The following is a 14570-nucleotide window of genomic DNA, read 5'->3' as shown; positions in this document are numbered from 1 at the left end:
ATTCACACTCACAAAAATACCTGCTGTCTTTTAACCCTATCACGCACACACACAATATAAGGAGACACTGTAAAGCTATTTGCATTGCGATAAAACACGTCTAAGCACCACAAAGCATTTAGTGATAATCAGACTTGTCTTGTTTGAATCTCTCAGCATCACATCAAGACAAACGCGACAAACGACAAAACTTCAAACTGTTGACACAGCTCACACTAAACTTTCATGATTTCTCCTGTTTTCTCCTCTCATCTTTGTGCACTAGATCATATCTGTTTGTTGTTTAATATACTGTGCAGTGTGTCCTTGTCTGCTTGAAATTGAAGGATTTTGTTTCACTCTGCTGTTTATTAAAAGAAAAGAGGAAGAGACAGAGTACGAATTAGTAGTTATGAAGAGAGGGATACTTTATTTTTTTTTCTTAAAAAGGTTATTACTTCTTTTAACCTTTATTTACCCAGGAAAAGTCAACTGAGAGTGCATGCTCTTTTACAATCTACACCCTATTTAATATTCACAGTTTCCCACATTCAGGTTTGGTAGCAACCTAGTGTGACCACAGCTTCCTGCTGTTGGGCACTCAACAGCAGCTCTACTGAAGCCTTACAGTTACACACTCAGTGCCTTGCTCATCAGCAGCAGTCCTTGAGGGAGGTTAGAGGGTCATTCATTCATTTTCCAGAAAAAATTAGTTCTAAGGGGGGGAAAAAAGAGGCAAAAAATATCAAGCGATATTGGAAAAGGAGGCTGGTGGATAAAGAAAAACTCTATAGAAATACATATAAAAAAGATATACACGAAAAAAAGCAGAGCACCGCTTTGACAGCCAGAAATAAAGTGGAGCTGCTTGTGTTGGAAGGCGGATGTGTGAAGTGCTCCAGGTGGAAGAGGCAACAGGAAATGTGAAAAATTACTTATTACGCTCAGTTTAGGAAATGGCTGGACTCGTGCACACTGCTCTTTCTTTCTTTCTCACTTCATCTTTCTAAGAAATGTCACAGCAATAAAACACTCTTCCCTCCTCCCAAGAATTTATTCATTTCGGTAATCAACAAATCACAGTTCCCCCCTCAGATTTTCCACTCACATGCAGCCCAGCCCCGTCTGGTCTTCATTCACACTCCGTGTGCCCTCATTTGCCTTCACATTGGTCAAAACACTTACTTCATTTTGCACTGATGGGTCGATGGGGGTGTATCATCTAACACACAGGACCAGCGTGGCTGCTGGTTTATACACCTGTGCCAGTAGCGGCTGTGTGTGTGATAGCTGATATGCCCTTATGGCAAGTTTGTTCTCCGTGGACATGCCTCTGAGCTTATAAAAACACACACATCGAAGATCTGAGCATAAACAGATTCTCTGCCTCCTCCTCCTCCTCTTCCTCCTCCTCACTGTGTAAATGTGTGTGCACATGTGCATGTGCTTCATTCACAACAGAATTGAATTATAATCCTCATTTATGCGGCACGTCTCAAAGCCTACTAAAAAAAGATAAAAACCTATAAAATCAACAGCAGGATGATTTTTTTTAAAATAAAAAAAGGCATAAAGATACAAGCCAGACACAAGAAATGGCAGACTAATAAACCGAGTGTGTGGTTTTTTTGAACAAGGGAGTAATAGCAGATGTAAATATTGATAGAAATGTTGACTACTCCCCCTTCTACTCTGTCTTCTCTTATTAAAACAAAAAATTCCTCAAAGATTTTAAAAGGCACTATTGTGTGTGTAGGGAAGAAGTAAAATGTATTCATCATCTTCAGCAATATTTCACATTAATTGCACACCAACATCACTCATAAAAAACTGACACACACACACACACACACACCATTTTAAGGGCTGTGACAGTAAATATTTGCCCTCATGTGGGGGGCAGCTTGTAGGTTTTGCCCAGAGTAAACACACCCGTGTGGATATGGAATAATAATGTGGCGCATTTTAGCAGCTGCATGGTCACAGCTTGTTTACAGTGTTGGAGGGTTCTCTTAAGCACTAATTTGTCACTGTCAGCTTTTCTCACACTTTCACATTTTTTTAAAGTGTGAAGGCCTTACTGGGAGCTCACAGATGTGTGTTTTCATTCTATTTTGAGAGTGTTTTGAGAAAATATGGATTGTGTATTAAGTGTGTGTTTGTGGTGCGTGAGTGAGTGTACACGCGTGTGTGAGGGTTGTGTTATATATATAGTCGTGTGTGTGTGTGTGTGTATGACATGGATTTCGTTAAGTGTGTTCGGGACATGACAAGGAGCAGATCTCAGTGTGGAGATAAATACAAAGCCATCCTGGCTGCTTAATACACAGCTCAGCTCTGTAATCAGCATTTCAGCAATGCACAATGCTGACAGCAGATTTATTATCTGTGTCTGTGTTTTTAGACTTGCGCCAAATATTTTTTGTGTGTGTGTGTGTGCATGTGCCTGCATCTCCTGTCTGCATATGTTTGTGTGTTTTCTTGTTGAAAGATTTACACAGCAGTGTCTTACATCTACATCAGTCAAGTCTCGTCTTGTCCCAGTCTGCCATGTTACTAAAACTAGACACACACACATACAGTTTGTCCCTTACTGGATTTACTGTACACACTGCAGCTCTGTCATTCAATTGTAAGCAGCTTCATGCAGACATTGTTAATTTGCAAAACAGGACAAGATGTCCTCGTATCATCTTCAGGCCTACTTCACAGAAGGATTCAGTTAAATCGGTGACTCAAAGCTGCCTGGTTTCTATGGTTCAATGAAGCAATCCCAAACCATAACCTTTCCACCACCATGCTTCACAGTGGGTATTCTTCTCCTGAACAGCTGCCTCTGGGTTTATGCCAAACATGTCTACTGTTACTGTGGCCAGACAACTCTATCTTTGATTCGTCTGGCCAGTACACATCATGCCAGTATGATCATTGGCAAACTGTAGTTTGACTGTAATGTTCTTTTTGGACAGCACAGGCTTTTTCCTGGCATTCCTCCCATGCAGGTCAAATTTGTTAAATCTCTTTCTGATTGGAGACACATGCACTTTGACACTAACAGCTATGAGAGTTTCTGTACCTGCACATCCTGCGATCACATTTTAGAGTTTTTGGAGACTTTTTTTTAAAGCACAGAGAACAATCAGTGAGTTAGAAGTCTAAATAAATTAAAGCTATTACCCTCAAGAGTTTCTAATCTGGAACTACTGAGTTAAACTTAATGGATGTGGATGTGTATATGTATGTTTACACTTTATTGACCCTCTCTTTATCTGTTGTCATCCATTTTTGTCTGTCTAAAGGCAAATCAAGTCTCCTAACATCCAGAAGCAGACGGTGCCGTGTGAGATAAGGAAAGATACTCTGACTGATGGACATCCGCACTCTTTATCACAGGTTTGATTATACATATGCCGGCGTGTGTGTGTGTGTGTGTGCATGCAGATGTGTCCATTTCTCATCTAATCAAGCACTTCATTACCTTTTCCCAGAAAGATCAGTCAGCCTCATTTCACCCACCCTCTTTTCTTGTTTGTCTTTTTAGGGTCTTTTGCAAGCAGTACCTCAGAAATAATTATTTTCCCTCTCTGTTATCTCCACACATTGCTCTCTTCACGTTCCCCCTCTGTGTAGTGCGCCTCTTCTGACCAGATATAGCTCTCTTCAATTTCTCCTGTCCTCCCTTCTTCAGTGGTTCTGAGTCCTATAAGCAAAAGCAGAAACTCCACACATCAGCCTTGAGCAGCTGCACAATGACTCAGATGGGAATAATTAAGAGGTCTATCAGTGGGCCTTTCTGATATAACCTGTCAAGCTGTGTACCTGCTTGGGTGTCAACATGAGTGTCAGCTGTTGGTGTGCTTCTCTGTCTCTGCACGCCTGTGTGCGTTCTTGTATACTAGCCTGCAGAGTTATGCTGAGGTGTTAATATGCAGACTGCAGCCATGCCAGGTTAGTCCCACAGGGCCGATAAAGTAAAGTTCTCTATACCTCTCTGCCAAACAGAGCAAGAGTCTCTTTCAGTCCGTTTTTTTTGTGGGCGTCATTTTGTTATTGCTGTGCATGCTGGCAGGCAGCTCACAACTTCCTGTTTCTGCATCTAAACAGTACCTAAGATCGACACATTAACATGGCTATAACCTGGAAGGAGACATGAAGTGAGTGCCAGGTACACAGACAAGTGAAAATGTGAAATGGAGATGGATGCAGAAAGCAGGATGGAAAAATTCACAGATAGTTTCAGTTAAACGTGTAGGTATTCATTCTACATAAAATTTTTATTATTGTCATTGATCTGTAATGGCCCACCCTCTTGGTTTCCTGAGCTGCTCCATCTTGTTTCCTCTGGCAGAGGCTTCGTTTGGATGTCAGAGCAACTGGCTGCACCTGAGAGGTGAGAGGGGCCCTGGAAAAAGCTTGCTCTCCGGAGCTGTTATTTTTTTTTACCATAATGGACTTCACAAATGAGTAGATATTTTTTTTAATGTTATACAACATTCTCACGCATAGTTTCACTCATCTGCTAATGCTTTTCAAAACTCCCTCCACACATCAGCAATTAGAAGATCTGATAATCATTTGCAGTTCTTAGCTGTTAGCAGCGAAGCAATATCTGTCATTGAAATATCTCACATGCTGATGTGGAACAGATATCCATGATTCTCACCCCTGTCTGTACTGGAGTCTCCAGTACCACCATGAAGTTTGTGGTCAAATGGTAAAACTGTGGTGTAATAACTTCATAGAAATAATATTAGCAGCACTATCCTAGACAGAGAAGTTTATGTATCCTAGGAAGGCTGACTGTCGTTTCATGCAGCTACTAACTGCCCACCTAATAACATGAACTGTGAGTAATGAGTTTTCTCTGTGGGATGGCCTGACTCTTGGCCTGAGATTGGGTGAGAAGTTCAGGACCCTGGGCAAGGCTCAGACTCCACTGCTCCCCCACATTAGGAGGACCAGTGGTTCTCCCTAGCTGTACTGGTGGGGATCCCCTTTGTGGATCTGGAGGAAGGTGCTAGTGACAGTGAGACCTGGGCAACTCTTGTACACTTAGAGCCACAAACCTGATGGACTAAACAATGGGAGAGGGACAGTGGCGGCAGTGAGGAAACATAAAAAGATAGATGGAGGGCAGCAAAATGTAGCCCGCCACATGCCACATTTTGCCACCCTCCATCCATGTTGACCTTCTTATATGCAGCCTGTATATTGTGTCTGCTCAGCAGTTTCCCTCTCTTTTGCCTCCTCTGTCCCTCTCTCCCTCTCCATTTATCTGCGGGTCCATCAGGAACACAGCGCGCTCCAAGGGTAAACACACACAAACAAACTTTATGTGGGATAGAGAGATAGCATCTCTTCGCTCCATTGTCTCCATTGCGCCACGCTGCACTTCACAAACACAGAGAAAACACACAGCGGAAGTATTCACTTCGAGCCTTCACACAGTCCTTTCATTTCTCTTTTATCTGTAACGGAGGAACTTCAGAATTCCTCAGTTCTCTTCTTTGTTTAAAGACAAGGGGATTATAAAAAAAACTGGCAACAGAAAATGAAGATAGACACACTTCAAAACTTTTCTTCACTCTAAGTTGGTTCCCAGATTGCTTTACAGAAATCGTACACTACATCTAGACCTGCAAACATAATTAACACATTTTAAATCATGAGATGGGATACATAAAAGTTGCTGCATTCACAGCAGATGACAGACACAGATGTCTGCATATGTGAGTTGGGGGTTCACTGATACACAGCTGCTAGAAATATGCATTCTTTCACTCTCTGCTGGTTTATTTAAGTGATTATAATCCCTCCATCAAACCAGAAAAGCACCAGAGCCGTAACGATCCTTCCCAGGGGTATTAGGTGATGATTGGTGCTGCAGAGGCAATTATCTTCCCATATCACCCCCCACACCCCAACCACCCCCACCCACCCAACACCCTCCCTTTGTATCTCTTTTGGCCTTTTGGTTGTTTTATCCTTGAAAGCCAGAAATATTCTTTTACAAATAAAACTCACACATATAGCACACTGTCGCTCACACACACACAGGCACACACTTCTGGTTAGGTTACACTTCAGCAGTGGCAGACCCATCTCAGTGGGGTGTGCATGTGTATGTGTGTATGTGTGTTTCTAGCTGTTGGGTGGGGCCAGACGGTACTTGTTGATTCTGGTGCATCGAATTACTGCCTGTCTGTCACATTCAATTACACTTTTGGACTGCTGACACACACAGCCTGCCTCTGTATGTGTGTGTGTGCGGCTGTTTGTTGCTCACCTCCAGCTGTGTCGTGCTGACGTGACGAGCCACAAGCATCCGCTTGTGATTTGACTAGCTGGGCAATTTTTCATCACACTCGAGGGTAATCCCATTGCTGCAGTTTCAGTATTACTGGTGAATTAGGCTCTTGTACTGATGACTAATAAGGGCAGTAGTTATTTTCTCTTCTTTGAAAATTGATTAAAGGCAGTTTAAAGCCCTTTATGTACAGATGCTTGTTTATAACATGACTTTCATTACATGTGGGGAGTTCACGATGGATTTTCTTTCAACAAAAACTTTGAGTCCATATAGTTGCATCTTAATAAGCCACTTATTCAGCCTTCTCTGAACCTGGACTTCCCCGCATGTCCTTATTGCTTCAAACAGACTGTGTTGCCTCTTGTGTGTTTTCAAGTCTGTGGCATTGCACAGATTGTTTTTGTGTGTCTACACAACTCGCTGCATAACCACAGTATGCAATAAGCATAAGCATGGAGCAGAATATGTTCATTTTTGCATCGCTGCGAGGGAATCCATGCCATCATGTTGGCTGGAAATTCAGACTGCGTTTGGCATCTAAACACTACTCTGATTTGTACTTGAAAGTGTTTCTCCGGCCCCCTGTGACTGAAGGCTTCTGTGCTGCTCCCAGCAAAGTGTGAACGTGTGAACTTGAAAGAGAGTCAACGCTTTCATAGTCAGACAGAAAGTTAAAAAAAAAAAAACTGAGAGACAGATTTGGGGGTTTATTATTTCTGTCCAGTGTTTTCTTTCTCAGTTCCATCAACCAGTGAGGAGAGGGATCGTTTTCTCCCACTCACCATAGGTGTCAGAGGGGCCACACACAAACTACTCTGCACACCCACACCCACGCATTCACACACTCATATGCATGTCAGCAAAGGTCACAGCACTTACAAACTCTTTCTCCATCACTTATCACTCTCCTTTTTTGGCTGTCTGCTTCTGAGAAGTCCTCTCCTTCTCTCACCACAGCTTTGTTCCTTTGTTTCTGTTTCACACTGACTGAACTTTTAGCAGAGGGACTGATAAATATATCTTTTCTCAAATTGCTGATGGCAGTGTGATTCTAAGGCGAAAACCTTTTATGGTGAATTTTGTACAACAAGCTACACTCAAAGAAAAACATTTCTCTCCCTGGCTTTTTGCTCCTTTGCTTCCACACTTCCTCCTCTTCTCAAGCCTCAGCTCCCTCTGTCAGCTTCCCAGGATGCCATGAGGGAAACAGCAGAGCGGATCATGGACTTGGAGAAAGCACTGAGGGAGAGCATGAACACCTCTGCACACAGGGAGGCTCTGTGGGCGCAGGAGGAGGCTGCACGTGTTCAGGCCCAGAGAGAGGTTCACCAAATGTTACACACACACACTCTCTGTTATTGTCCAGCTTGCACCTACACACACACACAAACACTTGTAGCCTCATGGCCAGCCTGGCCTACCTTTTTAAACCTTCCAGCTTACCCAGGTCTAAGAGGGGCCTTGAACCTAACTGCACCCCCCTGTGGTCAGGAATGCAACTGTCGACAGTACTTTGGTAGCAAGTGACATTTAACAGCTTAATTAGTTGTTCCTACCACAGATATATCATTGTTACCTTTTATTTCCTCTCCCTATTGCTTTTTCTTCTTTGGTTTTTGTTTATTTTATCTTCTTCTGGATTGACGTTTAAAAATGAAACGTCTTCCTCAGTATGCTTGAAATTATAAGCATAAATTTGACATGCTTTAAGTTTATGTGCACGAAATGAGAATTTACATGCATGCACAACTGAACACAGGCTGCACTGTTACTCTGCGTCCCCTGCTATCTGTTTGTCTGTCTGTCTTTCTGTCTTTCTGACTGCCAGCTGGTTTGTCTATATCTTTAGCTGGCTCCAAAATCATATGCATGTTTTTTTATGTGTGTGTGTGTGTGAGTGAGTGTAGGTGTGTCTGCGGTGGGAAAGAGAAATAGGGCAAGGGAGTGTGTTTCCTCTCGGTGTGAGCGTGCATTTGAATGAGAATGACCTCGCATTACTTATGAGTGCCACAAGTAATATGAGAGCAATCGGTGGTTAAAACAAGAACTAACATTTTGGGGCAGGATGGTGGCTGCATTGCGTCAAACACACATTTGCTCCCTAGGAGAACTTAAAAGATGAAGAGCAGAGATTGGTGGCCAGAATGCCAAAGTAAGAAAGGGTCAAACTCAGTTTAGCAAATTCAGTGAGAGCCAATGCTAACTGTGGCTTGTTTTTTCCTCCTTTTTCGCAATTTCTGTACTTTGCATGCTTGACTTCCATTTAACATGGATACTGTGTTTATCAAACAATATTCTGATCCTCTGAGAGGTCTGAAAGAAAAGTATATTTATGTCTGTGGGACTTTTAGCACGCATTGATGATTCAGCTTTGACCTAAGTTTATCCATGTGTAGAATCGGGAAAATCCTTTCCTAACTTGTGACACATTAACACTCATTGACCCCAAAAGCCATAGTCAACTCACTTTTGTTTAAGTCAGTCCAGACCCTACACATAGAGAACATACTGAGCCAGAAAGCAGTCATACTGGCGACTAAACTTGACACGATCTGAATTAGAATAGAGTTACAGCCACACTGTTGACACAAGGAAGGGTGCCCATTTCGCCAAGTACTCAAGTTGCTCTGTCACTGATGCTCACTGTTAGCTGTCAACACACTTGAACTTTGTATGACAACATGACGTCACCACAGAAGGAGAAAGCAGTTAGACAGTTGTCAATCAAGCTCTTGCCTTGGCATCTGGAGAAGTGTGTATGGATGGAATAGAGAGAAGGGCAGGTCCTCCTGCAGCATCACCTGACCCTGGCACTGTTTCAGAGTGCCCTGCCAAACTCACATTCTCACACCCCCCCCTCCTTCCCTCTTTGCCTGATTTTCTTCTTTCTTCTCTCCTCTGTCCCAGAGTAATCAGTCTCATGATGTGTAATGCGCTGAAAGTCTTCCATCAGCCTGACCTGCTGAAATGGAGCATGGGTAATGCCCTGGGTCGCTTTTCTTCACACCCCCATTCTCTAAGTCTCTTGCTCCGTCTCTGCCTCTCCCTGTCTCTTATCTTTCTTGTAAAATCATTTCTGCTGTCCGTCCTTTGTTCTGAGCCTCGTTCTTTCCCATCTGCCTTCTTATGTTGTCTCTTGCAATCATCTCCACGCTCTCTCTGTGTTTCTCTTAATTTCTGCTCTTGTCTCTCTCCCCCCCTCTCTCTTTCTCTCTGCCGTTTGAACTAGGCCTTTGAACCAGCAACACAACGCAAATGGACATGAGGGATTTGGCCCTTACCTCTGAGCCCTCAATCAGCTTATCAACTAAAGGGGCTTTGGGCCAGTCTTAGCGGGCCTTAGCCTGGCTGGGGGGCTTTGCCTTGAAGTTGAGCTAAATTAGCACGCACAGGCTTGCCGCTAAGCTGATTAAGCCTCTAATTTTACTAAAATGCATTGTATTCCTTATTAATGATGTGATTGTGAAGTAAAGGCTAGCCTGGGTGGTGGACTAATGAAGGACTGGGAGGGGAAATGTTGGCGCATGTGGGTTGATAGACATGTGGTGGGTGTTAATGGAGTCGTGTGTGAGATACTTGGCTTCCAACATGAAAAGATTGGCTTTGTAATCATTTTAGCCTGGTGACTTTGGACACTTGGATGTCTTGTCGGTACTGTGTGTGTTAATTGCTTAGTTGTTGTTGGCACAAAGTAAATTTTATTGCTTTTTTACATTTCCAAGAATTTATGAAGTTGTTCCTGCTTACTTTGCGTTCACCCCTTTCTTTTCCTATTCCATATGTGATATTCATGAACAGTCTGTGAGCACATTATCTGACATCTGTGGAACACACCTAGAAATTTGGAGGAGATGGAGAGCGTCCTGAAAATGTGTGAACGATTTGGCCCCTTCATAAAAGAGGCCCGTGTTTTTTCATGTCCTACCCCATGGAGTGCTTTCTCCTAATACTTCTCTTTTTAACTTCCCCTTCTCCTATTTCCCTTTGTTCATTTCAGAATGTAATATTAGACTACGCAACATAAAAAAAATAAAATGATATCAACTGAATGAAGATATATTTTTTATTGTTTGTGGTGTTCCATTCACATCATCTGAAGAAGCTTGTCTACTACTTCATCCTATTGTGAAGTGTTTGTTAGACAATTAGACACTTCCTGTCTCAGGATAATGACGCCCTGAGGTCACATCCTGTCTATCAGATAACTCAGGTTGGACTTACGGCTCCCGTGTCTGGAGGGCATGTGTATGCAGAGGGAGGAGATGTAGTTGAGAGGCTGAACATTATCCTCACCTGCTCTAAAGTAGAACCACACTTGAAAGTGAGATAAAATAAGTGGTGAAAGGTGGGGAAGCAGAGAAAACCTTGTTTACACCGCAGGGGTCAGTGGACATACCGCTCAACTCACCCATTAGCCGCAGTAATTTCACCTTCTTCACCACTTCTCCTAGATGTCAAATGGCAAGTGATTTTCATGTCATTTCATCTCATCGTTTAGCATTCCAAAACACACACACAAAGTGCATTGTGTTTCTGATCACCTTTCAATACATGTTAATAATCAGTTTGTCATGTTTCCCTTCAAATAGTTAGAGGAGTTGATGGGTGCTTTGGAGAAAACACGCCAAGAGCTGGATGCCACAAAACTGCGGCTGTCCTCCACTCAGCAGTCCCTGCGTGAAAGAGACGGACACCTCAGCAGTCTGCATCAGGAGAGACGCAAACAGCTGGAGGAGATCCTGGAAATGAAGTTAGTGCCATATTCATCTGTCTGTCTGTATATAGGGCACCATTTAGCAGCAGCTTCATTGAAGGAGAGCAGATGCACCCTCAATAAAACAGCCCTGCCATTTTTTCAGTTACAGTGGATTGCATTAGATTAGATATACTTGCTCCTTTGATGGGCTTCAGTAGACGGCTGGCTGTGCTTTTGATTGTTCGGTTTCTATGTGATTCAAGCAGAAAGCACACCAGAGCAGAAAACATCTTTCCAGGATTTTGTAAAAAATTGGTCTCAGTGGAAGGATGATTGACAGCGTTTTTTAACCAGGTGTAAAATGATTGGTGGAAACAACATCATCACGTCATATCATATCGTCATATCATATTTGACTCATTCTGTCTAAAACTTTATCCATAAACCAGTCACATCTCCGTACCGCCCTCCATTATTCATGTCCCTATTCCTCACATACACATAGTGTTAACTTTTGAGGTCATACACAATAAACGTGTTCCTAGTAAAGTAGACACTGAGTGTACAGCTGCACATTATTCATACTGTTCATATTGCTTGGTCTGTTCAGTGACCCATTTTCCCAGTGATATACATCCTGTACGTTCACGGCATCTCTGATCAGAAAAAGAAGACTTCAGCTTAAATATCTCAGTAAAGTATACAATGATTGACACTCCTTAGAGGTGTATGATTAAGATTTTTTTAATCAACATTGTTTCGCTCTGGCCTTTATTTTATTGCCTGGCATGGCAACTTTGTTGCTGTGGCACAAAAACCTGCCTCTAATATTGAATTTAGTGACTTCTCCCCACTCACCTGTTCACATCTGTACAGGTTATATAGACATCAGCTCAGAGGTGTGCTCTGAAGCAGGATCAGCCCTTGTCTATAGCTGCCTTGTGAAAAGTTACATTTATTGAGGACAGGTGGTGCAGGTTCAAACAGCAGGTCAGAGAAAACACGTCCGTCCGCCTCTTTTTTTACGTGTGACTGAGAAAGAGTTAGAGGACAAGCAAGCCAAGAAAAAGCTGTGCATGACTGTCTGCATTTCCATGTGTGAGTGTGTGTCAGTGGGTATGTCTGAATGTGTGAGTGAGTTCAGTGATCTGTCAGTGGATCGGCTACATGTGTGTTTGCTTTGAGCACTCTGATTGAAGGAGCATGGAACCACATATCTGGTTGTCATGTGCCGTGGAGAAATGCCTTTAATGTCAGCCACTCGGTATAGTACAAAAGGAAGGCTGGCACATATGTATTAAAAACACAACTTTAAAAATCCATTACGCCTCAAGCCCCTCGGATCACTCTAACCGTAAAAGAATGTGTGTATACGTCTGTCTCTGCAGCCTACATTATGTCGATAGTTTGCTGGGGACTGACAAAAGAGTGGGCTCTGCCTGCTTTTGCACACACACACTTCTTAGAAACCATCTTCCTGCCTGTTCCAATTTCCACCATTCAAGCATTACCAGGAATGTTTATCAGAGGAAATGTATTACATATGATAGACACAAGCTGTGCCCTAGGTATGTGTGCAAAGTCACTCAGTGTGAATAATATTTCTGCCTTTTGCTGGCACTAAGCTTACATTATTATTATATTACCATTAGAAAGACGTTTGAGGTAGAAAGTTGGTGTGATGGTTGGTTGACATAAACAGCAACAAAGTAGATTCTTTGCCTTTGTGTTCAAGACTTTGACTAGTCTACACTGGTGAGAGCTAATGGAGGGGGGCACAGGGGGCGTGAGTGTGTGTGTGGTCTGTTGTGCATTGGATTCTGTGTGTGTGTGTGTGTGTGTAGAGGTTGGAGGCTGGGGTTTGGGGTCACTGATGATGAGGATTAAAGGACTGTTGAATTGCAAGGGGCAAAGCTTTGTGAGACTGACATACATCTGAAAAAGCCACAATGATACGCATGCAGAATGTACACACAACCTCAGTGGAACTCACATATAATCACTCACGTCTGCAGACATGCACATACTTACACAAACTGTGGCTTTCAGCTTTAAAAAGGGGGCCATATTCCCACAGCACAGCTCTGGTCCACGTTAGCACAGGGGAAACTAAACAGGAAAGCTAGAGCAGAGAAAGAGAGGTAACAAAAGGGAGAGAGAGAGAGTGAATGCAGGAAAAATGTGAGAGAATGAGAGGGAGGGGAGGATGGGATGGAGGGGCTACCCAAACTGAAGTATTTCAAATCTTAGAAATCATGAGAGAAGTTTGATTGCATGCCAAGTTTCTCCTTCTCTCCACTGTAATGTGGCATTTGTCAAGAAGACCAGCTGAAGCAAACCATGTGAGGCACGTTCCCCAGTGAATTGCGGAGCTTTCTGTGTGCATGTGTGTATGTGTTTGTTAATGTGTGTGTTTGTGTGCATATAAGCCAGAGGGAGGTAGAGAACTCTTGGCTTTTCAACACTGTTAATGAAAGAGACAAGAGGGGAAAAATCATTTTCAATATCCTCTCATTGCATGCTGGGTTTCCTAGCTAATGTGTGTGTGCGTGTGTGTGTGTGAGAGAGAGAGAGAGAGAGAGAGAGCGCGCATATTTCCCTTTTTCAGATACAGAGCTGGATGCTTGATGTATAAGGAGCAGTGCGGGTCTCCTCTATCACCCCACACCAGATTAAGTTTCCACCATACTGTACAGTATTCACAGACACAGTCACAGATGGCCTCTAGAGGAGCTAGTCATTAAAGGTGTCTAGGGTCACAGGCTCTAGGTGCACAATAGAGAAATTATGTGTTTGGACATTTTCAATAGCTAGCCATTGAGATGTTTCCATAGTCTGAATGGGATAATACTACACACCACAACTTGCAGTGGCTTACTGAACCTGATCCTCCTGTAGACGTTGGGAATGTAGGTGATATTATCTCTGTTTACATTTTAGTGATGGAAAATGATGATAAAGCAAAGTAAAGGTAGCGGCAGCTTTCAGGCAGAGTTGACAAAGTGGAAATTTTTAGACGTGGAGAAGTGGCGAGCTGAACATTTGAGAGATGGAGGATAGATCACATGGTCATTAAAAAAAAGATGATGGTGCAGGAAAAGAGAGGGAGAACCTTGTAGCAATGAATTGGGGAGTAAGGAGTAAATGATGGGGGGGGAAAGGATGGCGGTGTGAGGGTGTGATTGGTGATGGGGTTGATGGATGGAGGAAGGGTGGAGGAGAATGATGGAGAGAGTGGTGGAAGAAGGAGCAGGGAGAAGATGGAGTAGAGTCATAAAGAGTGGGAGGGAGCAGAGCCTGGTTAGCACTGAGCATGGAATATCAGAACACCTGCACCATGGCAGACTAAAGAAGATCCTCACACACGTTAAAAACATCTTTATTTTTACTTAAAGATTATGATATAAGAGAAATAAAAACAAATAAGTGCACATTGAAATGCATGCGTAAGTGCTCTGAGTAAGTTTTTTCTGCAGCTCAGTAATGAACACTTTGGATTGTACGCTTCCAACCATTTTAATATACCTAACTAGGGTTTGGAATGAAATTGGAAGAGGACGATTGCTGTGTTGCTATTTTTATAAC

General features: G+C 42.9%; 1 pseudogene; it reads left to right on the top strand.

The window, feature by feature from the left end:
* LOC114438732 (ERC protein 2-like) overlaps positions 1–14570 on the top strand; it is a 92144-nt pseudogene that overhangs the window by 51430 nt on the left and 26144 nt on the right.

The sequence above is a fragment of the Parambassis ranga genome, chromosome 7, assembly GCF_900634625.1.
Source record: "Parambassis ranga chromosome 7, fParRan2.1, whole genome shotgun sequence".
NCBI lineage: Eukaryota > Metazoa > Chordata > Actinopteri > Ambassidae > Parambassis > Parambassis ranga.
This window is presented reverse-complemented; position numbering and strand designations above follow the sequence as displayed.